This window comes from Haemaphysalis longicornis, unplaced genomic scaffold (genome assembly GCF_048455015.1).
Source record: "Haemaphysalis longicornis isolate Haplotype H1 unplaced genomic scaffold, Haemaphysalis longicornis Haplotype H1 scaffold_3, whole genome shotgun sequence".
Classification (NCBI taxonomy): Eukaryota; Metazoa; Arthropoda; class Arachnida; order Ixodida; family Ixodidae; genus Haemaphysalis; species Haemaphysalis longicornis.
In genome coordinates this window covers 163,713,234-163,736,564 of record NW_027526335.1, presented here as the reverse complement: position 1 = coordinate 163,736,564, position 23,331 = coordinate 163,713,234, and positions in this window count along the sequence as shown.

Here is a 23,331-nt window from a genome sequence, read left to right as displayed (position 1 = left end):
TATCGAATAGTTCAAGCGAGAGTAAAGGACATGAAGAGAAGACCGTTGTTTACCACGAACAGACGACTTCAATGACATCGATGGGCATTTTGATAATTGCTGAAGATCATCATCAGTGGATCTCCCGTACAATGCCCAACAGAAATGAAGAAGAAGAAGCTTTGTCTCATGGAGCACGCAACAATCGTCATCTAGCCTTTCTGCTGTTCCGTTCTCATTAAACCTGCGCTGTGGAAACGTCCTGCGGTCTCTCATTACTAAAGATGGTGCCTTGAGCAAGATACAAATACCCGCAACCCAGAGAAGACAACCTGCCATCGCGCAGCAGTGAAGACAACAGCGGGGGAGCAGCGAAGCAGCCTGGAGAAGACAAGAAGATCGCAGCAGGATGAACGCCCACGGAGCCAACGGATCCCCGAACGTAAGTGGAATTTCCACTTCGGAAAAGAAAATGAGCAACGACGTCGTCGCGAAGAAGAGTAAGGCGGTGCGAACGCACGTCACGCAGCTAATTAATGCGGCGGAGGCTCAAATGCTGCAACGAGCCGACAGAGAGTATCTGATTGCCACGCAAGCCCAGATAAAGCCTATAGCATCAAGCCTAACGAAGTGCAACGAGCAGATGGAAGGTTATTTAATGGACGAAGTGGAGAAAAGTGAATTTCAGAGAGTGATAGAATACGACTTGAAACTTGCAGCCATCTCTTCAAAGATCGAGAACTATTTAAAGGAGGCTACGGAAGGCATGCTGTCAGCTCAAGCGCAAGCACAGAGGATCGGATCGGCGAGTCATGCAACGCATGGTTCGCAAGACCCCACGGAGCTTGTGAAGCTGCCGAAATTAGAAATGATTAAGCTCAGTGGAAATTGCCTTGAGTGAAGTAGATTTTGGACGCAATATGAATCAGCAGTTCACTTGAGGCCTAATATTAGCAATGGACAGAAGTTCAACTACCTCATGTCGACACCAACCAGCAAAGCAGCCGCAGCGATTGAAGGACTTCAGTTCTCTTCCGAAATCAACTATGAACAAGCTATCAAGATTCCAAAAGAGACATTTGGGAGACCTGAGCAGTTGGTGGACCTGCACATAAAAGAGCTGTTACGACTCGATAAGGTACCATCAGTCTATCATACGGAAGACTTGCGAAAGCTTTTACAAAAGGTGCAGATACACACACTGCCACTACAGGCTCTCGGAGTGAACACAGAGTGCTACGCCCCAATGTTAATGCCAGGACTAAAGAAGGCTAAGCCAGCAGACCTTTTGATCCAGTACAAGACAAAGGAGGCACCTGAAAACAGGTCGACGGCTAACAGTAAAGAAACGTCACCAATGTAAAAGAAAAGTGCCGACGCGCTGCAACGAATGATGGAATTTCTACGGGGACACGTGTGCTTACGCGAGGAAGCTCAGCGGGAGCAGGCGACAGCAGGTACGGGACCTAAACAGGAGAAGAAAAAACCGTACAGCACGACCGCTAGTTTCTACAGCTGTGCACACAAGGCCTGCTTCTTCTGCAAGAAAATTAACTACCTGACTGAAGACTGTACACGAAGCCTACCTATGGAAGAGAAAAAGAAGTTGCTAACCGAAAACAGATTATGCTTCAGATGTACTCGACCAAATCATAAGGCGAGGATTCGTAAAGCAAGTGTGTTTTGCAAGAGATGCAAAGGCCGCCATGCAACATCAACATGCAAGAGAAAAGACAACAAAAAGAGACAGGAATCAACCACAGTACAGCAAACAGCAGCGTCCCTGATGCAATCAGTGGGGAACCCGACTAGAAACTGCATGTTGCTGCCGACAGCCATAGCATGGGTACAAGGAGAAACATCAGAAGACATCTGTCGAACACTGCTTGATAGTGGTAGTCAAAGAACCTTCATTACATCTCTGGCGAAAAAGATCGGAGCGAGAACTCTAAGGCAAGAAAAGCTAAGAATTGGATCCTTTGGAAGGAACGAAAAATTTTATTGCATGGATGTCGTGAAGGTGATACTAAAGAGTCGAGAAAAGGAATCAGTTATAGCTGTCGAAGCCCTTAAAATAGGGAGCATCTCACACAGCCATCTCCCAGCACCCGACAGGAACATCAGAGACAAGATGCAGAAACTCAAGCTAAAATTGGCGGACGACGAAGTTGAAAGTAAGGACATTGGGATAACCGGACTTCTCATCGGTTCAGATCACTACTGGCAGTTCGTCACGGAAAAAATACGACATATCGAGAACCAACTAGTCGCAGCCGAGACAACACTTGGCTGGATAGTGAATGGACCAGTCAGCGACAGTAGGATCAGACTGAAAGAGGCACAGGCGGTGATGGTACTCGAGGTTGAGGCAAGTAACGTCGAGTTGAAGACGGAACTGGAAAGATTTTGGAACTTAGAAGCCATCGGAATCGGAGCAAGGACTAGCCAGATGGACAAAGGTAGCATGGTTGCCCACGACTTCAAAGAGCAAGTGTGTAAAGAAAATGGGAACTGTAAGGTGAACTTGTTGTGGAAGGAAAGCATCGACATGCAAACCAACAAGGACACTGCAAGGAAACGACTTATTCAGCTCACAAGAAGGTTACACAAGAACGAAAAGATCATCAAAAGGTATGACAAAGCCATCTTAGAATACTTCAGTTTAGGAGTTGCCGAGGAAGTGAGCGAAAATTCAGCATGCGAGTACAATTTGTTATTACATGCCGCACCAGGCAGTAATACGGCGGCAAAGGGAAACGACAAAAATTCGAGTCGTTTTTGATGCATCATCCAGCTCAATGGGGAAAATCATTGAATGACAATTTGGAAGCCGGTCCTAATTTCAACGAAGATTTGCTTTCGCTAATTCTCAACTTTCGTAAAGAAAAGTTAACTCAAATGGGCGACGTTGAGAAAGCATTTCTTCAAATAGCAATTCACGAAGATGACCGCGACGCATTACGATTTCTTTGGTGGAAACACGACGATGAAGGCGGGCTGTCCAATGAAGTCGAAACGTGGAGAATTACCAGAGTCACATTTGGATCAACTCCAAACACGTTGTACCTAGCGCGACAATTAAACATCACTTGGAGCAAATGAAGGATGAATTCCCAATTACCACGGCGAAGCTGATGAAGGGAATTTACGTCGACGCCGTGATTTTTGGAGCAGATACAGTTGAAGGAGCTCTCAAGCTGTACGAGGAGTACAAAGAGATTTTTCAACGAGCATCAATGAACCTCCGAAAATGGACCTCGAATGAAGAAAAGCTCAATAAAATATTGGACGACAACGAAAAGGACACAGCCCACCAAGAAACACGACCGAAAGGGCACACAACGATACTGGGTATGAGATGGAAACACTCAGAGGACATGCTGACAGTCCTAGTAGAAAAATGGACGTTCCATGCGACCACACTAAACATAACTAAACCAGCCGTGTTACAGGCGGCGGTGAAAATCTTTGAACCAATCGGGCTACTATCGCCATTCACGATACGAGCCAAAATAGGATTTCAGCGGCTCTGGAAGATGGGAGTAACATGAGACGACCCGTTAACATCAGAGGAGAACGATCAATGGAAGAAACTACGTGAAAAATTAGAGCAGTTAAAACGTATTCAGGTGCAACGAGGTTACGTGAACAAAGAAAAAGACGTAGAAAACCGGCACCGACACGGGTTCTCTGACGCAAGCCCGTCGGCATATGGAGCTGCAGCGTACATCGTGCACGAGTTCAAATGCGAAACAAAGGAAATGACTTTAATGATGTCGAAAAGTCGAGTGGCACCGATGAAAAAGTTATCCTTAGTCTTGGCAGCGGTTCTGGCAGCGAGGATGAGCAAGTGTACAAGAAAACATTACGCCGAAAATTTTAAAAGTGTCAGCCACTGGACAGACTAAATGATAACGCTTCACCGTATCAAAGGAGACGCCTAGAGAGACGTATTTGTAAAGAGGAGAGCTGATGAGATACGTGAAAGAAAAAACCAGCGTAGTTGGGGGTTTGTCCAGGGGAAGAAAACCCCGCAGACATGCTCACACGTGGAATTGCGCAAAGACTCTAGTAGAGTCAAAAAGGCGGCGGCACGGTCCGAGCTTCCTCAAATCCGAAGAACAGCGTCTTAGCACCGAAGACAACGTGAACATCAACACTGAGGGCGAGCGAGAAACGGTACATTGCAACGAACTTTCAGCTGAGCCAGCAGCACCATCAATACTCAACATAGAAAGCTATGGCCCTTACAACAAGCTACTACGGGTGACAGCCTGGATGTTTCGTTGCATTGAAAATACGAAAAGGAGACGTATAAGAGGCGCTCTAACAGCAGAGGAATTAACAAAGGCCGAGGACTACTGGATTAAGGAAACTCAGATGTATTTTAATCCTTTCTTAACCAACATAGGCTGCAGTCAGAACGGAGGTTTTTAGGTGAATGGAAAGGAAGTGTACTTCGACGACGCAGACATCATACGACACAAAGGGCGACTACAGTTCAGCGCTTTAAAAAATCGCTGGTCATAGTACTCCCAAAGGAGGCATGATTTACCCAGCTTCTAATCCTGCACGTTCATATATTGGCGCTGCACGGTGGTGTTCAGGAGGCTCTCACAAAACTTCGTACCAAGTTCTGGGCCGTACAAGGACGGCAGGCGGTGAAGCGGATCATCAACAAATGCATAACTTGCAAAAGACACAACGCAAGACATGTAGAACAGCCAGTACCTCCACTGCCAGCGGATCGGGTAAACGAAGCGAAACCATTAGAAGTTATTGGAGTAGACTTCACCGGAAAACTGTACGCAACGTACAAAGGCCAACAAGTCCAACAATATGTTCTTATTTTCACCTGTGCAGTGACGAGAGGAGTTAACTTAAAATAGACAGGCGACATGACCACAACCAGTTTCCTACAAGCGTTTCGACGATTTGTAGCTCCAAGAGGACTGCCAGAGGTCATATACTCCGACAATGCCAAGAGCTTCAAACTGGCCGAAAGGGACATTATCGCTTGAAGCATTATTGAATAATCCAGTGAGCAGTTCCACCAGTATGCGCAAGATCAAGTGGAAGGCGTTTGCGGAGTGTGCACCTTGGTGGGGCGGTTTCTATGAACGCCTCATACGAAGCATGAAAACATTCATACGCAAGGTAATTGCCAAGAGAATCACATCTCTTGAGGATCTACGTACTGTGCTAACAGAGCTGGAAGGAGCTCTAAACAATCGTCCACTGACATACGTATACGGTGAGCCCGACGAGCCACTTCCATTAACACCAGCGGAAATAATTGGCGGCAAGGTGCAGATTCATGACTCCCCGGGCAAGCAACACAGCCGCGACATTGAAGATGCATGAAGAAGCCGTTGTCGCATAACGCAAGAGTGTTGGGCGAGATGGCGAAATAAATACTTAAAGGAGCTGTTATCAACGGTACGAGCCAAAGCTGCAAGCACCCCACAGTTATCGGAAGGTGACGTCGTACTCATTTAAGACAAAGGCCCCATGACGTTTTGGAAGATGTGCCATATAGAACGGACGTATACCGGAAGCGATGGAAGAATGAGATCATGTCTTCTGCGGACAAGCGGCAAGGAGTTGCGAAGAAGGTCAACGAAACATATTGCCGCAGTACAATCCCCCCCCCATCGGGGTATGCGTCATAGCGCCTGTGTCAAAGGACTGAAAGAAAGACGATGAAGAGTATCCAGACGCGTTCTGCCTGTTTTGCTTTTGCATCGTGGCCTAGTGTGTTTTCTCCCTGTGTGTCTACACCATTAAACTCTCCTGTTCCATTTTTTCCGTGACAATATATATCCGCTTGAAAACTGCTTCAAATGAGACGCCATTATGCCATTTCTGGCGGGCGGGAACCTGTTGAAGATCATCATCAGCGGATCTCCCGTAGAATGCCCAATAGAAGTGAACAACAAGCTTGGTCTCGTGGAGCGCGCTACAATCATCATCTAGATTTTCTGCTGTTCCGTTCTCATTAAACCTACGTCGTGGAAACGTACTGCGGTCTCTCGTTACTAAAGTAATTGGTCTTCGACCCCTATAACCATCAAACACGCTTGCATCCCCAGCCGCAACTACGCGCTGCGCCTGTATGAATGACCAGTGCACTGAAACGGCATTTCAGATACACCAGACCACTGTACATCCCTTGATGAGACCTGTAGATGCCGGAAGACTGGGAACACCCCACTGGAAGCGGAGGGAGACCCTAACCAAACTGCACCAGCCTGTGTAAAGTCTGCACTACGAGACAAGCGTGCCCAAGCTTAGGAAATGTGTGACTGCGACAAGAGTGGGCAGGGGATAAGACCGGCGACCAAGAAAACAAAAGTGCAGCAGCTACAACTACACCAAGGAAAGACCACAAAACAGAAACTGCCCGAACGTTGTCTTCGTACAATCACGGACCCCTCGACGACCGTTTACGTCCACGTCGGCTTGAGGTACGCAGCCGAAGATAGCGCACCCGCTTCGTCTGGAATGATGCCACACAAGAATGCTGCCATGGACATGATGACAACTGTGATTACGAAGGCTTCAACATGTGTTCTTAAATCGTACTAACCTGGGTAACGTTGTGGTACCGGAACAAATGACACTACACAACATGCAAACATTTCAGGTTCACATCGGCGTGTGAGGTACAAGTGCAAGACGTCAAAGAAGCAATCTCTGAGGTCATTGCGCACAAAAATCTACGCAAGAAAATATGCCTGTGGTTCAGCCCTTGGCGTGATCACCATGAAAACTCATAGGCCGAAAGTACAAAGAAAGGCGAAGTACAGAAGAAAGAGAAGGCTGCAGATAAGAAATAAAAAGGTATAATTCGGACAACGGCTAGACGTAAAGTGCAAACCAACCAGACATCACCGCTCATGCGAAGTGTTTTGTGCCGGGAGGATGTTTAAACTTTTGAGGAACGACGAAGTTGAAGCAGCATCAGAGCTCAAAAGACATGCAGAAGAACAAGACGACTAGGAGGGGCGACAAGATGGCTGCAAAGATGAACGCTTCCCTGTAAATAGTGTAAATATACTGGATTTTCCCAGACCACGGCCGCCTCCATTGGTCTCTGGTGCACTCCATCCAGTCAACGTTGAAGAACATATTGGGCCGCCGACTAGTTGACGCCGCAGAACTCTCCACGGTCGTCACTGGGGTGTAGGCGATCGTCAACTCCCGCCCTCTGGCTTTCGTGCTTAGAGGTATATGAGAGCCTAGTCCACCGCCACCTCCGTGCTTTCTCGTCGGCAGAGGGCTCACTGCGCTGCCTCCATTGGATGTCCCAGTTGAGTTAACTTCGACGAGCCTGAAGAGAATGTGGGAGGAAAGAGAGGGGATGCTGCATGAATCCTGGATTCGTTGGAAAAACGAGTGCCTGAATGAACGACGTTTTCGAAGCAAGACACGTAGTGGGTAAGCAGATCGTATAAAGCCCGGGGCAGTTGGGCTGTTCCAAGATACCATCAAGTCCACACTTCTTTGGTGCTTCGGTCACATCGAACAGATTCAGGCAGCCAGCGATCAAAAGGTGTGCTCCGGCTCCATTCGCAATTCTAATGAACTTGTGACACGGCGGCCCGGTTCGTCCAGGGTATCTACCATTTGGAAGCAGACTGACCTCCCAATTCCGGTGACTGGGAAGATGTAGAATACTCTAGAGCATTGACACAGCTCCATTGCCATCGACTGCCGTTAGTTTGATGCTGCGAATCACTGTTATAAATTGAGGCCAGTCTCCCTTGACTGACATCACCATCATCATGTATCGTACTTCACAAACGCCCGCATTGCTTCATTGTCTTCACCTTATCGCTCGACGTTCCATTAAACATAGACCTCGATGGTCTATGTTTTCTCTTATCCCTTGACGCTTAAGTCTGGTGCCTGGGGCCGACGGATCCTACACTCTCTCCCCGCATCATCTTACCTTCTGGATCACAAAAGTATCATCTGGCACATAAAAGCCCGTTTTACAACAAGGAGTGGACACCGTCCTCACCTCGCACCACGCGGTCTCACCTGTCACCACTCAAAATCAGTCCTTCTTGTCCGTCATGCACGTACCTAAACAAGACCCCCAGACCCGGCTCTGGACCGTCACGTCATGATTCACCACGCAACCATCCCAGAAGTGAGGACATTACGAATCCTGAGAGTAAGCTTCCACACAAATGGATCTAGAACAGCACTACAACGCAAACTACACTCCACTACATCACAACTCAACACGTCGTTCATTGTGAATGGATGCTCAAACACGGTCGTCAAAAAGAAGACGTGTCAACCTGCACAATCATTACTGCTCTGCAGGTTTACTTGTGGCCCTCCCTATGTCAAATCCGACCCCAAGAACACTCCAAACCGGATACTCTCAGCCATCCAGCCTACAAGATAGCCCAGGGACTACCGGCTTTCCCTTTGACCAACAAGCTCTTTCAACTTCGGCTACATAATTCGCTCTCCGAACTAATAGAAGCTCAAAGAACCAGCCAACTCTCTCGCCTTACACTGAAACCTACGGGCCGCACACTGCACAATTTAGGCCGTCTAGTACCAGAATCCCATGAAGCAACATCTCAATACCACCTCATATATGGACCACCACCACCACCACCACCACCACCACCACCACCACCATCATCATCATCATCATCATCATCATCATCATCATCGACCTATTTCCACCCACCAGGAGGCAAAAGCTTTTCCTATTAATGTCCAATTATCCGGGTCCTGGGCTAACTGCGATAAATTTATCTCCGCAGTCTTCTTGATCTCATCTGCCCATCTAACTTTCTGCCGCCCCATGCCACGCTTGCCCTCTCCTGGGATCCACTCTGTTACCCTTATAGACCAACGGTTATCTTGTGTTCGCATTACACGCCCTGCACACGTCCATGTATTCTTAATTTTTATAAGATGTCCTTAACACGCTTTTGTTGCATGACCCACTCCACCCTCTTCTTGTCCCAGTAGTGTGACACCTATAATTTTCCGTTCCATTGCTCGCTGAGGCGTCCTCAATATAAGTTGAACTCCCTTTGTGAGCCTTCAAATTTCTGCCCGCAGGTGAGTACCGGTAAGATGCAGCTGTCACACACTTTAATCTTCAGGGACAATGGTAGGCTTCCATTCATGATCTGAGAAAGCCTGCCGAACGCACTCTACCCTCATCTTATCCTGATAATTATCTCGACCTCATGGCTTGGACCCAGGGTCACAACTTGACCCAAGTTGATATATTCGTTGACCACTTTGACTCGCAGGCCAGCATTCTCGAATCGCTGTGCTGTACCCACGTTATTGATCATTACTTTAGTTTTCTGCATATTAATTTTCAGGGCCGCGGTTCTGCCCTGTTTGCCCAGTGCGGTAAGCATGCTATGCAAATCGTCGTCGAGTTTCGCAGGAAGGCAAAGTCACCAGACAAAATCACGCGCAATCAGCCGCAAAGGGTTCGCACAACATGCGACAGATGGCGACGAGTGTACTGGCCAGTAGGAAGACGCAGTGAAACATCCCCCTCGCGAGGGGCACGATCAAATGCAGAGCATTTCTGGGGGCGCACGACGTTAAGTAGTTTGCGTTACATTAATGTCGTTGCACTTGTGGCAACTGCTGACGAGAGAGCGCTCGTCAGCAGTAATTTGAATGAGTCAACGATATAAGGCGCGTTCGTAGCGTCCCGTTCTGTGTCGGCTCTGTGGCGCAGTGGGTAGAGCACCATGTACATCGCGTTTCGCCCGCAGGGTCGAGGGATCGAAACCTGGCGCCGGATGGTATTTTCGTTTATCTAGTGCAGGGGGAGGGGTTCGGACGACGATGGTGTGGATACGACGGGACAATGTGGGTGACATCGTGAGTTACTGAAATGCTCTGCATTTAAAACTGAGCTTACTGAGGTATTCTACATTAACTTTTACTCCTACCTGTTCCCAAATAAATGTAAATACTTCTTGAAAATATGCCGTGAATAACGTTGGAGAGATTGTGTCTCCTTGTGTGACACCCTTTCTTATAGGTATTTTACTGCTCTCCTTATGGAGGATGATGGCAGCTATGGACCCATTGTAAATATCCTCTAGTATTCTTACATAATGCTCGTCTACACCCCCTATCCGTAATGCCCGAATCACTGCTGAGGTTTCGACCGAGCAAATGCTTTCTCGTAATCTATGAAGGATATATATATATATGGGTTCAGTGTACTCTGCGCACTTCTCTATCACCTGATTGGTCGTGTGAATGCGGTTCATTCTTGCATAGCCTTTACAAAACCCTGCTTGTTCTTTAGGTTGACTGATATCGAAGGTGGCAGAAATTCTGTTAGTGATTACCTTGACAGTAAGCTGATCGGCCTGCAATTTGTCAAGTCCATGTCACCTTTCTTATGGATTAGTATGATTTTCGCGTTCATTCAAGATTCTGGTACACTAGCGGTCATTCGGCATTGCGTGTAAAGGTTTGCCAGTTTTACTAGTACAATTTTCCCGCCATCCTTCAAGAGGACTGCTGTTATCTGATCTTCCCGAGGTGCTTTGCCCCCTTTCATTTCTTTCAAAGCCTTCATTACTTCGGTCTTTACTGGTGGGATGTCTATCTCCACTGAACTACTTTCTCGTTCGGCATTATCTTCGATGCCATGGCTGCTGTACAGATCTCTATGTAGCCCCGCGGTTACTATGACTACTTTATCCCTATTTGTGATGACTTTGCCTTGGTTGTCTTTAAGTGCATACATCTAGTTTTTACCCACGCCTAAACGCCTCTTGACTGCTTTCAGGCTTCCTTCGTTGTTTACACGTATTCTATCCTCTTCAACTTCCGTATGTCAGCTATCCCACGCTGATACACTAACTTCGAAAGCTTCGTTAGTTCTTTTCTGTCAGCTTCAGTGAAGATTGTCTTGGTTTGACGGTTCCTAATTAGATCTATCGCCTCCTGGGAAGGTCTACTAGTGTCCTATTTAGCCATCGGACCCCAACGTCTACTGCTCTCTCCTTGAAAATACGTGTAAGGTTGTCGCTGGCTTCCTATGTCGTAAACTCTGCTTCTTCGGTAAGAGCTGATTATCGCTTCTTGAGCGCGATCCTGAATTCTTCTATTTTACTTCTTACTGTTAGCACAGTGATTGGCTTCTTACGTACTAGCTTGTTACGGTCCCTCCTCCAATCTAGCCTTAACCGAGATCTTACCATGCGGTGGTGTCTACACCCTACCCTTCGGAGCACTTCCACATCCAGCACGGCGCCAGGGTTATCGCATATTATCAATTCTTTTTCATTTTTATGCTCCCCATTCGGACTCCTCCTCGTCCACTTCCGGATCTTCTGTTTTTAGAAAAGACGCTTTTCATGATGCGGAGATTATTTCGTTCTGAGAACTCAACTAGTAGGTCCCCGTGCTATTCTTACAGCCCAGACTATAGTTCCAAACTCCCTTTTCTCCATCAGATTCTTGCTTACCTTCGCACTCATGTCTTCCATAACTACGGTATACTGTGTTTTTACTGCAGCCATTGCCGATTCCATATCTTCATAGGAGCGTTCAACTAGCTGGCCGTCGTGGCTGGATTTAGGCGCGTAGCCCTGTACCAGCTTAAGTTCGTACCTCTTATTAAGCCTAATAACTATACTGGCTACCCTTTTGTTAATGCTATAGTGTTCGTTTATGTTGCCAGCAATGATATTCTTGACTAGAAGTCCCACTCCCAGTTCTCTTCTTTTTACCATACCATGGTAACTTTGCAAGTGTCCATTTTTCAGCACCGTAAGGGCTTCACTTGTCCTCCTAACCTCACTAGGCCCTATTACATCCCAGTTAATGCCCTATAATTCCTCAAACAATGCTTCTAGACTCGCATCGCTAGATAAAGTTCACGTGTTAAATGTCGTCAAGTTCAGATTCCAATGGAGGCCTGCCCGGCTCCAGAGATTCTTAGAGCCCTCTGCTGCGTCACAGGTCTCACCGCCACCGTGGTCATTTGTTTCGCCGCCACTGGAGACTGGGGGCAGTGGGTTATTTAGCGTATTTATGGGAGGTTGCGGCCATTACTACACCAGCGTGGCCCATCGTGCTCTGGTAAAGCAGTGCGTTACAGCAATGGTCGCCGGGGTCAGGGCACACCCCAACACTTCTTCCGCAATTAAAAAAAGACGCGGATTTGTTTTTATTCCGGTGGAAATTGCCAGGCACCACGACTCGAGCCATGGTCTCTCTGCACACGAGGCGGAAGCTCTACCTCCAAGCCACCGCTGCCACCGTCAAAGTCACCCCAAATCCAGCGCATATGCATCCCGAATACGCAAAGAACGTCGCAACGCTCGTGTTCGCTATTTACATAAGTAGTCATCGGACAACGACACCCGCTACACTGACTTCGCTCACTCGCCTTCCCATGCAAACCTGGCGGTCGCCGACAGCAATGGCATCATATACACTGTGGGCATGAGCACCGCTTATTCCCATCTGCAGCGGAAGCTACGGCAATAGCCCTAGCAATGCATGCACAAACGTCCGGCTACCTCAAGATCATCACCAACTCGCAGCAAGCCTGTCGAACATACCTCCTTCGGACAATTCCTGTACCAAAGCTAAAGCTTCTACAAGCCGTTGTATCAACTCCTAAGGTAAACATTGTCAGGACGTCATGTCACTGCGCCCTCCCCGGAACCAACTAGCCCGCGCTGCGGCCCGCAATCTCAACTACCGGGCACTCCCGATGATGCCGGTCCCTGTGTACACCATGACAAACTCGCTAGTACTACACACACTACAAGGCACCTACTCCGATATCTTACCGCACCATCACCACACCCACCGAGAATACCCTCCTCACACCCTGAACTCACCAAGAAAGAATCGCCCATCTGGCGACATCTCCAAAACAAATACATTCTACAACCATTCATGGTTGTCAGCGCGAACGGAAACAATACACAAAGAAGAGAATAGACGATACAGGCGCTGTCTAGCAACTGAAAATTTATTGGAAGAACACACGTTATTTAAGCAACCAAGAAGACATAAAAAATTGATGACATCATACCCAAGTCGCACAAACATATCACGTACACACTTTACACACACACGACTTGTCAAGAAAATCTATTTCCTCATCTATTAGTGCGATAGACGGGTGGCTCAAGCACGTGTCACCGCTTTTTGTAATTCTGTACGCTTCCGCAATTTCCCTCGTGCGCTGGCTTCTGCTTCTCATCACCGCAACCGTTTTTTTAAAGTCGGGAGCGCAACCGTATTCCTTGCAGTGGCGGGGCAGGTGTGTGGACGGCACTCCCTTGAGAGACCCAGTATGTTCTCTCAATCGGACATTCAAGCACCGCCCCGTCTGGCCTATGTATTGGCCACCGCATGGAAGCAGCGGGTTGGAGTACACAACTCCGCAGATGCACTTGGTGAAACGCTTTTCGTGGTTTATCGAGCACCTATAACCACGGGCTGCTCCTCCGCACCTATCACCACGGGCTGCTCCTCCGTCCTGCAACTTTCTATCAATCCTGGCACACACACTGCCCAGCATGTTGCCTGCCCGAAAGGCGAAGTTCAGGTCGTACTGCCCGGCATTCTTTTTGGGGCGGAGTGAAACAGCTTGTAGATAGGGAATTACGGCGAACCGTTTTCTCCTATCTGGAAGCGGTGCTACCGCCTCCTGGCCAGTGTTTTGTTCTCGCTTCAAGCGATGAAACAGTCTTTGCGACTCAGAAGCAAGAGCCAGGCGCGGGAAATCTGCCGCTTCCAATCTAGCAACTTGGCGCAAAAAAGCTGGTAGCATGACATGCGCACAAGACTTCTTTAGTGCTGCGCGGAGACACGACGTGGACAAACCGTTTTTTACAATCTTTGGGTGTGCGGAATGAAAACTTAACAACGGCTTTACAGATCGGGGGAGATATGAGAGATATGACCAGCAAACATGGTCCTTCTGGAACTGCAAGGACAGGTCTAGGAATTGCAACACATTCTTTTTAAGTGCGAATGCACTTCTTAAGCGACCCTGAACCTGCGTCCACCGGCGATGTCCGCGCTTGTGCGAATGTTCGTGCCTGGCCGCTTACATGGCACATACCCACCTGGGGGATTGGCCAGGAATCTCCTCGTCTTCCTTGGCAACGGGGGGAGATAGGCGCGCGCTGCCTGGCCGCTGACATGGCACATACCCACGTGGGGGCACATACCCACGTGGGGGATTGGCCAAGAATCGGGCGTGAGAAGGGCTAATGCACCTGCTTAAAGGAGTACTAACACGAAATTTCAAAGCTGAGATCCGCTCTAGCAATCAAGTACAACGACAACACAAATAGGTGTCTGTGGATAAATGCATCTTTCTTTCTTTGTAGTTGTGTGTGTGTGTGTGATCTCTCTTTCGCGAACATTACCGAACCGCGCAAATTCAACTCGTGCATTCGCACTTTCACATTCTTCCCCTCGGGGAAATGCGGGGAATTTTTTTTGAATTTCAGATGTGAAAGTTAGGCATTTTCCCCTTTGCTTAAACAGTTTCAATATATCGATCATATCCCGGGTAAAATGCACACGGTGCACGAACACTAAATAGTCATACACATATCTGAAGACATGTTGTGGGATCCCCTCAAAGTCTCGTTCCAAGGCACTGTCAATCCTACCCAGAAAAATGTTACTGAGCACAGGCGCCACTCTGGAGCCGATACAAACCCCCGACTTCTGCACAAAACAATTTTTCCCGAAAGACATAACTGTAGAGCATAAATAAAACCATAACAGCTCAAGGAAGCTTTCCACAGGAAGGCCAGACTTGTTTCTGAAAGACACTTCGTCATTGTCTTCACAATGCGGTTGCGCTCCCGACTTTGAAAAAATGGTCGTGGTGATGAGAAGCAGAAGCCAGCGCACGAGGAAAATTGCGGAAGCGTACAGAATTATAAAAAGCGGCGACACGTGCGTGAGCCACACGGCTTTCGCACTAATAGATGGGGAAATAGATTTTCTTGACAAGTCGTGTGTGTAAAGTGCGTACGTGCATATTCTCGTGTGACTCGTGTATGATGTCATCAATTTTTTATCTCTTCTTGGTTGCTTAAATAACGTGTGTTCTTCCAATAAATTTTCAGTTGCTAGACAGCACCTGTGTCGTCTATTCTCTTCTTTGTGTATTGTTTCCGTTCGCGCTGACCACCATGAATGCTATCCAACTCGCCCAATTTGCTACCTTGTTACATTCTACAACCGTACCATCCTGTCTAATCTCCTCCAGCGGGTTCACCTGCAACTGCCCTGGCTGCCACACCTCGACCAATACCCCCACGTCGTATTCTTCTGGACACACCTCCCCTCCCCAACTCCCCTCACTTACTCCTCAGCAGTGGAAATGCGGGCTAACCAGCTCAGACCTACGGGACCAGCATAGCCTGATCCAGCTGGCCACCAGAGCAGCGACAGCGCGCGGCTATCTAGAATAAGGCGGCCACCCATCGGCTTTAAATATTTAAAATTAACGTTTGTTCTTTCTCCTTCTTCGGCGAGTCCTTGCTGTTTTAACGTTAAAGGTGTCACCCAGCGTATAGTACTCCGAAGTTGGACCCCGTTGTGGTAAGTTGGTGAATGGCGGTGACGGTAGGATGTGGTAGAGTTGTTTTTACGTATAAGGAGCCATGCTTTTAGATCAAGGACTACAATGAACAGAGTATGAGCGGCAGGTGGTGCGGACGTTTTGTGGCTATTTCGGAGTACAGGGAAAACCGTTCCCGGAGGACAACGTTTTCATAATAAATCTTTTGTACCGGAAAAACCATACTTACGTATATGATAAGTCTAAGATGTTTCGAAAGCCTCATGTGTTTTTTCATTCAGTCGCCTTTCAAATTTTTTGAGCGAAAACCGGCAGTTAACGCGCGTGGTAAAAAAACCCAGGGCGCCTCCAGGGAGTACAATGCAGTTAGAACGACCCACAGATTGATTGGCTGTTAGTGGATGAAAGGGCGATTCAGAAAAGAATACAAAGCCCATTAAGAGTAATTCAATGCAATAAGAAGAATGAAACCGACATGACGCGTTTTGGTAAAGGCTTTTGTAGTGGTTACTCGACCCCCTCCCCCCCAACTTCTTTAACCCTGTCTACGCAGTCGTGTTCATTCTCAATAAATCTGGCCCAACTGAGATAACATTTATGCACCTGCATTTATCGGATTCTCATTATCGCCTGATATTGTAACTTCACCAATTGCACAGCCCTTGCAACTTTGCTTACCGGATACGGTCTTATTTAAATATAAGCTATCACTTCGACAATGTAAATGGCCGGTTTTCTGACTCCCTTCCCGTAAATTCAGGTGTCCAGCAAAGGAACGTGCTAAGGCCGTTGCCTTTCTTAATTTACATAAATGGCCTAACGACCTACCTAATGAGAGCATTAGTGCAGGATTGTGTGCCAACGATTGCTTAGTTTGAAAACAAATAAAAAATAACAAAACTAACGTTTTTTTTTAAATCACTATTTAAGCTCTATATCCCAGTGGTGAAATAAGTAGCACGTGAAATCTATTCTCAAAAAACAATCTTAATCCATGTTACCCAGAAAAAATTTCCCCTTGAATACTAATACTGTAATTACAGCCTTGCGATTCCCTGAAATGAAGGATTTAGGTATCTTGGCGTAACGCTTACCACTTATATAACATGGTCCAAACAAATCAATGCTTTCTGCGGATCTGGTCATTCACGCATGGTCTGGTAGGACACCTGCTGAAATAATGCCTCCGCATAGTAAACTTTCAGCTAACAACACGCCTAGACTAGAATGCGCACGTATTGTGTGAGATCCATCGTACAAGAAACGTATGACAAACTTGAGGAAATTACAGACTTCCCGTTTGTTTTATATACGATCATTACAACAGGCATAATCCTCCCACTGAATTAATGCATTAATAGAAGTAGCTCCTTAGAATGGAGAAATAACCTTGGTGGGAATTATGTTTTTCAACTTTGGCATCGTGCTTTAAGGCGTGGCCTCTAGAACTAACGGCAGCCCTCAACCAGCAGACCCAAGCGGAATAACCATTCTTGTAAACTCACTCCATTTTCCACCAAAAAATGTAAATATCTGTTCTTCAAAGAACTATAATAGATTAAAATGCGCCTTCAAGATACGTATTTATGTCAGGAAAGGTACCCAGAACCATTGAACACCTCGCCGACATTTAAAATTTCAGCGGCCTAATAGTCTTATGCCAATTCAGTGCATTGTTGCATGTAGAAAAAATTGTTTGCTTTTTTCAGTTATTCCTTTGTAATCACTAGTGTATTCAATAGATCTCGCTTTTGGAGTGCTTTTCAGCTGCTTTTGTGCACTGCTTCGTACGTTTTTTTTTTTAATTTTTAACATCGAGCACAAAACATTGTATTCTGTACCATACTCCTGCTGGTACCTTTAAAAGGGCTTCCACTATGTAATAAATATTTAAAATTGCATAAAGTAAAAGCTACGTGCACAAATAAAATAACTGAATGTGAATAGAAGCAATGACGGAAAATTAAATTGGTTGATTGAGTGAATTAAATTTGCTGACAGTGAATAAAGGGAATCAAATTTTATGAACCGATATCAATGGGTACCAATACAAAACTAAGCGAAGTAATAAGCAATTGAAAGCAAAAGTTCATGGTAAAGGTGAGGAGTAAGAAATATAAAAGTGAGTAAATAAGTGACCATGCTACATACAAGTGAAAAACAGTCAAGTAAATTAAGAAGTATTGAAATGAGTTACAAACGAAGATAAAGCTAATAAAGAGAAATCAATGCAATTAAAGCAATGTTAGAGAATTAGTCTTAATCAAAGGAAACTTAAGCGGATCGCAGAAATACTTCACGCATACCAAACAGTAATAAACAAATAAAAATGTATCAATAAGAACATCCAGTGAAATACAATAGGTCCACAAGAATCAGTTAGATTGACAAATCAACTTCACAGAAATGAAACAAGAAGGGTCATAGTATGATATCTTTGGGTTCTCAAAGAAATTTATATCTAGTTGAAGTACTACAAACCAAAGCGGATCAAAACAAGTCCTCCAAATTAAAAAGGGAGGCCCCGAAAATTCAGGGGAACTGCTGTGTCTGAATCAACATTGACTTTTGTTTCATGTTGATCCACTGATTCGCCCTTATACACTTTGGCGTACGTCAATGTATTCTGTTAACCTGCTATAATTTACTTTAAAAAATTATTCTCTATTTTTCAGCTTGATTCTGTAGCTTTTTTTTATCTTTGTCATCGTTATAAGTCAGTTCGAGTCATCTTAATTGACTTATTTTATGTTATTTCAGGTGTTTATAATCTAATTTTCTTGTTTATCCACTTCTTGTACTTTAAAGCATAACAACTCATACTGATTCTTTCAAATTGCTTTCTATGTCTTTCTAATTGAACTTGGTTTATTGCTAGCACACTTTATTATTTATCAAAAACCGTTAATTCGTCTTCACTCACTTCTCACTAATATTACTCAGCGACCAAATTTATTTACTTTGACTCTTTTTAATAAAACTAGCTCATTTCCCGCGGTGGTGGCTCAATTGCTAAGGCATTGCGCTGCTGAGCACGAGCTCGCTGTTTCGATTCCTGGCCGCGGCGGCCGGTTTTCCGTTGGAGGCGAAAAGCGAAAACGCTCGTGTCGCCACAATTTCGCCGCACGTTAAGATCCCAAGGTGGTCAAAACTAACCTGTAGCCCTCCACTACAGCGCGCCTCGTCGTGTGCGTTGCCTCGGCGCGCTAAACACTGCAAACAATCAAATTAGTTCAGTGAATTTGCATTGTCTTCTTACTTGACTTTTATTGCTTTTTTGTCACTTTCATGCTTTGCAATACATCTGAACTATTTATTCTCAATGCAATCTGCAATAATTTAAAAATCATCGTTGCATCCACTCACGCTCCTTCCTTCAGTTCACCGGAGAAAACAAGGGAACTTTTGGAACGTTGCGTATTGGCTTCCGGATTTTGCTTAAAAATTTTGAAGCCCATTGAATGACAAGGCGTGTAAAGCTTTCGCTTTATCTCATAGTTATCATCCTCATAACTCCTTTTATCACATAACAGATTTATCATAGTGACAATGTCATTCTCCAGCAATGCTCTTTTCCTCTATGCCGGAATGTACGCAAAAAATTGCGTAGAACCTGGCGCTGATGCAAAGTTCAGTGTAGGTGATTGATCTTAAACCATGGTCACTTGAGCAATAAAAAGACTGCTGGGATGTACTACAGTCCCAACCCATCAGCTGTGCACAAATTTGTAGCGCACTACGCGTGATAACGCTTTCCAGGGGAAAACAGCAATTACGCGGCGGTGTTTCTAACACGAAAGTGTTTTTTACCGGGATTCACGAAGATTTCACTTACGTCATATCCGTCATGGAAGTGACGCCAGTACAACAGTACAACGAAGCAAGCGGCCTGTAAAGCGTGCCCCCCTGCACAAAGGGTGTGCTTGCGGGGAAGCAACCTTTAGTGCTATGGAGTTTATTATGCTTCGGGTTGTTCGTTTTCCGGTTTTATATTCAAAGCGAAAGTGTTTTATGCCGAGATACACGAAGATTTCACTGACGTCATATCCGTCACGCAACTGAATCCAGTACACGTTTGCCGAAGTGACCCACCAGCAGGACTTCGCTCGCCAAGCACACCCACAGGACTGCTGCCGACCCGTAAATCGTGCTCAGCTGCAGATTTCGCTGCACATTTTAATAGCGTTTTGTATGATGAAGGAATCAACCCCAGTTTTTTTTCAAAAAAAGGCTTTGCGACAAACTATGACTCAGCAGTTGTGGGCTTTGTACCGGAGGTGATGCGGGCGCCTCACGACTAGCACCCCCAATGCTGCTCCTTTTGGCAAAAGCACCCTCTGTTGTAGCGGCAGCGAAAAACACGAAAACAGACAGGCTGGTGGTATGAGGGTAGCCTCGTACGCGCGGATGGGACTTATCGCGAACCCACTGTCACCGATAGACGTCGGCTCTGGAAACCAGCGGCACCCCGCAAGAGTGTTGTAGACAAGTGTGTTACCGTCTGTTATTTTTATAGCGGAGTTCGGAAAGTCCGTTGAATGATTGATAAAATGAACAAATGATCTGGTATTTTCTGATACAATAAAATAACTGCCCCCTTGTCATTGAGTGACTGTATTAAAATATTAATCGCCTGATACTATATTCATTTGTTAACTTTGCAGCGCAGAAAATGAATATACTGGCAACATTGTGTTCGCTATCGTCTGTTGTATCATTATCCTAAGTCTACTCGTGGCACTATCGGCTTTTTTGACCTTTGCGGTGATAGGTAAGTTATTTCTACGAGCACCGTTGGGCGGCGTTTTGTCTGGGTGCGTTTTTCTGTCTGAAGCATGCGAGAAAACGCCCTTCTGTGTTAGACGGCTTTTACAATCGCTGAAGTGCTGTGTTCTGTGCCAACGAAACGACGAAAAATTTGTATTGTTGCACAAATGCATCTGCATGGAGTATAACCTTGTGTATGTACCGTCACAAACAATTATGTGGCAATTATAAACTGAAAACATTTTCTAACAGTTATACGTATAAGTTATTTGACGTCAGGAATAAACTATCTAACAATACAAATAACAACGTGGCCTCAATACGTCTAATTCATAGCATGAAATGGCCTGGACACACAAGTACTTTCCCCTGAGCACTGTTACATTCACGAAGGCGTCTCCGTACCAACTTCCGTCGCCTCCGTCATGTAGTGGTAGCATGTTGGACGATCTACAAGCAGAAGTTCTGCCTTGGTGTTGACGACGAAGAGGGGAGAGACAATTTAACTGGTTTACTGCATTGCGAGGAATGAACACCGATGATACAAGAACATCCTTGCGGATGGGCTGGCAGTATAACTCGTACGAAGCAGCGCTACTTACGGAAGCCCCTTGTGTTGTCAGGTTGTTCACTGAAAGCGCTGAAATAATGCACAGAAGCTTCGACGGCTCCACCGCCTTTCCGAGGAATTGCACACGGCCTTAACGAAGTACAGACACACAAAAACGCTATTTCGCGGGGTCCGAGTAACCGGCGCGAAATACGGGAAAAGAAGATCGCCGTAGGTGGCGTCCCCTCTCTAATTTCATTCCGATGGTAGAAGCAGTTTCTTTCGGAGTTTTCAACCGCCGCGAGCGGGAATCGTCCCCAGCAAGGGCACGCGCGGAGGGCGCGCTTCTGCGTGCCCTGGCTTGATCACGGAGGGCAGGCTTTCTTGCAGCGCACAACTTGACCACACTACACCATACGTGCAGTAAATGCGCACAGGGTAGCGGTGCGCTGAATCGTAACTGCAGTAAGCGTCAGTGACTAAGCGTTACTAGACAATGTCATCTCATTTTGCGTATGTTCTGTACCTCTCCCCTTTATTCTTGCCATTGCTGCCGGCTCCCATTAGAAGTTGTTTTTTCTAATACTCAAAGCACAGCACTAAGGGAGTGTTTTTTTTCTTCACTGGAGAATAAAGAATACCAGGCTTAAATTTGAGCGGGACAGGGATTTTGTGTTCAAGATGATAAACCTTTCGACAAGGTACCACATGACAAAATAATAGTAAAACTTCAAAACATTCACATTCCGGATATTTTTGTTTCTTGGATCGCAGCCTACCTATCCAACCGGCAACAGCTTGTAAAAATTAACTAAGAACAATCTCGGTGACTTCCTGTCCCCTCTGGGGTTCCACAAGGTAGTGTTTTAGGAAAGTTGCTTGTTCTGTGGTATATTAATGGTTTAGTAACTGTTGTTGTCCATACTGTTCAAATTCGATGGTTACCTGACGAGTGTGTTTTTTATTTCGGGAAGTAACAAGTACTAATGATTAGAACGAACTCGATAAATACATTGCAAACCTGCGTATGTGGTGTGTAGAATGAGGAATGGAAATAAATTTGGAAAAAAAGGGTATATCTTTGCGTGACAAGAAAGAAAAACCCGAGTGAACACGTGTATAAATTAGGATCGTCTTCACTCACACAGGTTCACAGCTATAAGTACCTAGGCGTTACATTAACAACCAACTTATCATGGAACTTGCGCATAGATAACATTTGCTCGTCGGCCTTCTGGCAATTATTCCTCTTAAGATATAAGCTCTGGAATTCGCCTCCAAACTTGAGCTTCTTAGTTATTTTTCTTTCGTTAGGCCGAAGCGGCAATATGCGAGTATCGTGTGGGACCCCTATACTAAACAAAAAATACAGAAACTTGAAAGGATTCAGCAGAAGGTCATTCCGTTTGTTTATTCTAGGTTTTTGCGAACGGACTCCCCCTCAGTCCTAGTGCTAGATAATGGTATTCCTGCCCTTCAATATCGTAGAAAGAAGTCCCGCCTTGATTTTCTGTCTCTTTTATATAATCGCAAACTTTGCATTTATCCAACCCCTTTTCTTTATCCCTTAACCACAATACCTACAAGATATCACCAACCAAATGCACTTACTTCGTACTTCGCGACAACGGCCATATTCAAACTTCCGTTCTTTCCACGCACCATTTCAGACTGGAACCAGGTTACCGAATGAAGTACTTCCGATACTGGGTAACTGTGCATTGTTTTTTGTGTATGTGTTGTAGCGCCCTTTTGTCAGCGCTCTTATCCGGCGCCAAGGTGCTGGCTATTAAAGACGACGACAATAATGAGACGAGCTGCGCGTGCTGGGTGCATGAGCACGCACGGGCAGTTCGATTCCAAAAGCCTGCCACGCTGGTACTCTCTCTCTCTTGCGCTGCACTGCGACCCCGCGGTTCCCGACAGTGGTGACCCGGACTAAGACATGACCTACCCCAGCAACCTCGTGCCATCGGGCCCTCGTTTGCCGGACGCTTCCTCGCGGCCGCCGGACGTCGCAGTCTTACAGCTCCGTCTACCCACTTTCGTGCGCAAGAACCCGCACGTTTGGTTCGCCCAGGTCGAAGCCGTCTTCGATCTGCACCGCGTCACCTCGGAGACTACTAGGTTTCGCCACTTGCTTTGCAACCTGCCTCCTGAGGTGGCTGATGAAGTGGCAGACGTCATCGGTGCACCTTTGAACGATGCTCCGTACCAGCGGCTCAAGCAGAGTATTCTGGACCGAACTACGGCGTCTGAGAGCGCGCGCCTCCGGCACCTGCTCACCAACGAAGAGCTTGGAGATCGCCGCCCTTCCCAACTACTCAACACCATGCGACAGCTCGTGGGCGTGGGCAACGTGGACTCGAATGGTGCGCTTTTAAAGGAGCTCTTTCTGCAGCGCTTGCCACAGTCCACTCGCATCGTTTTAGCTGCTGCA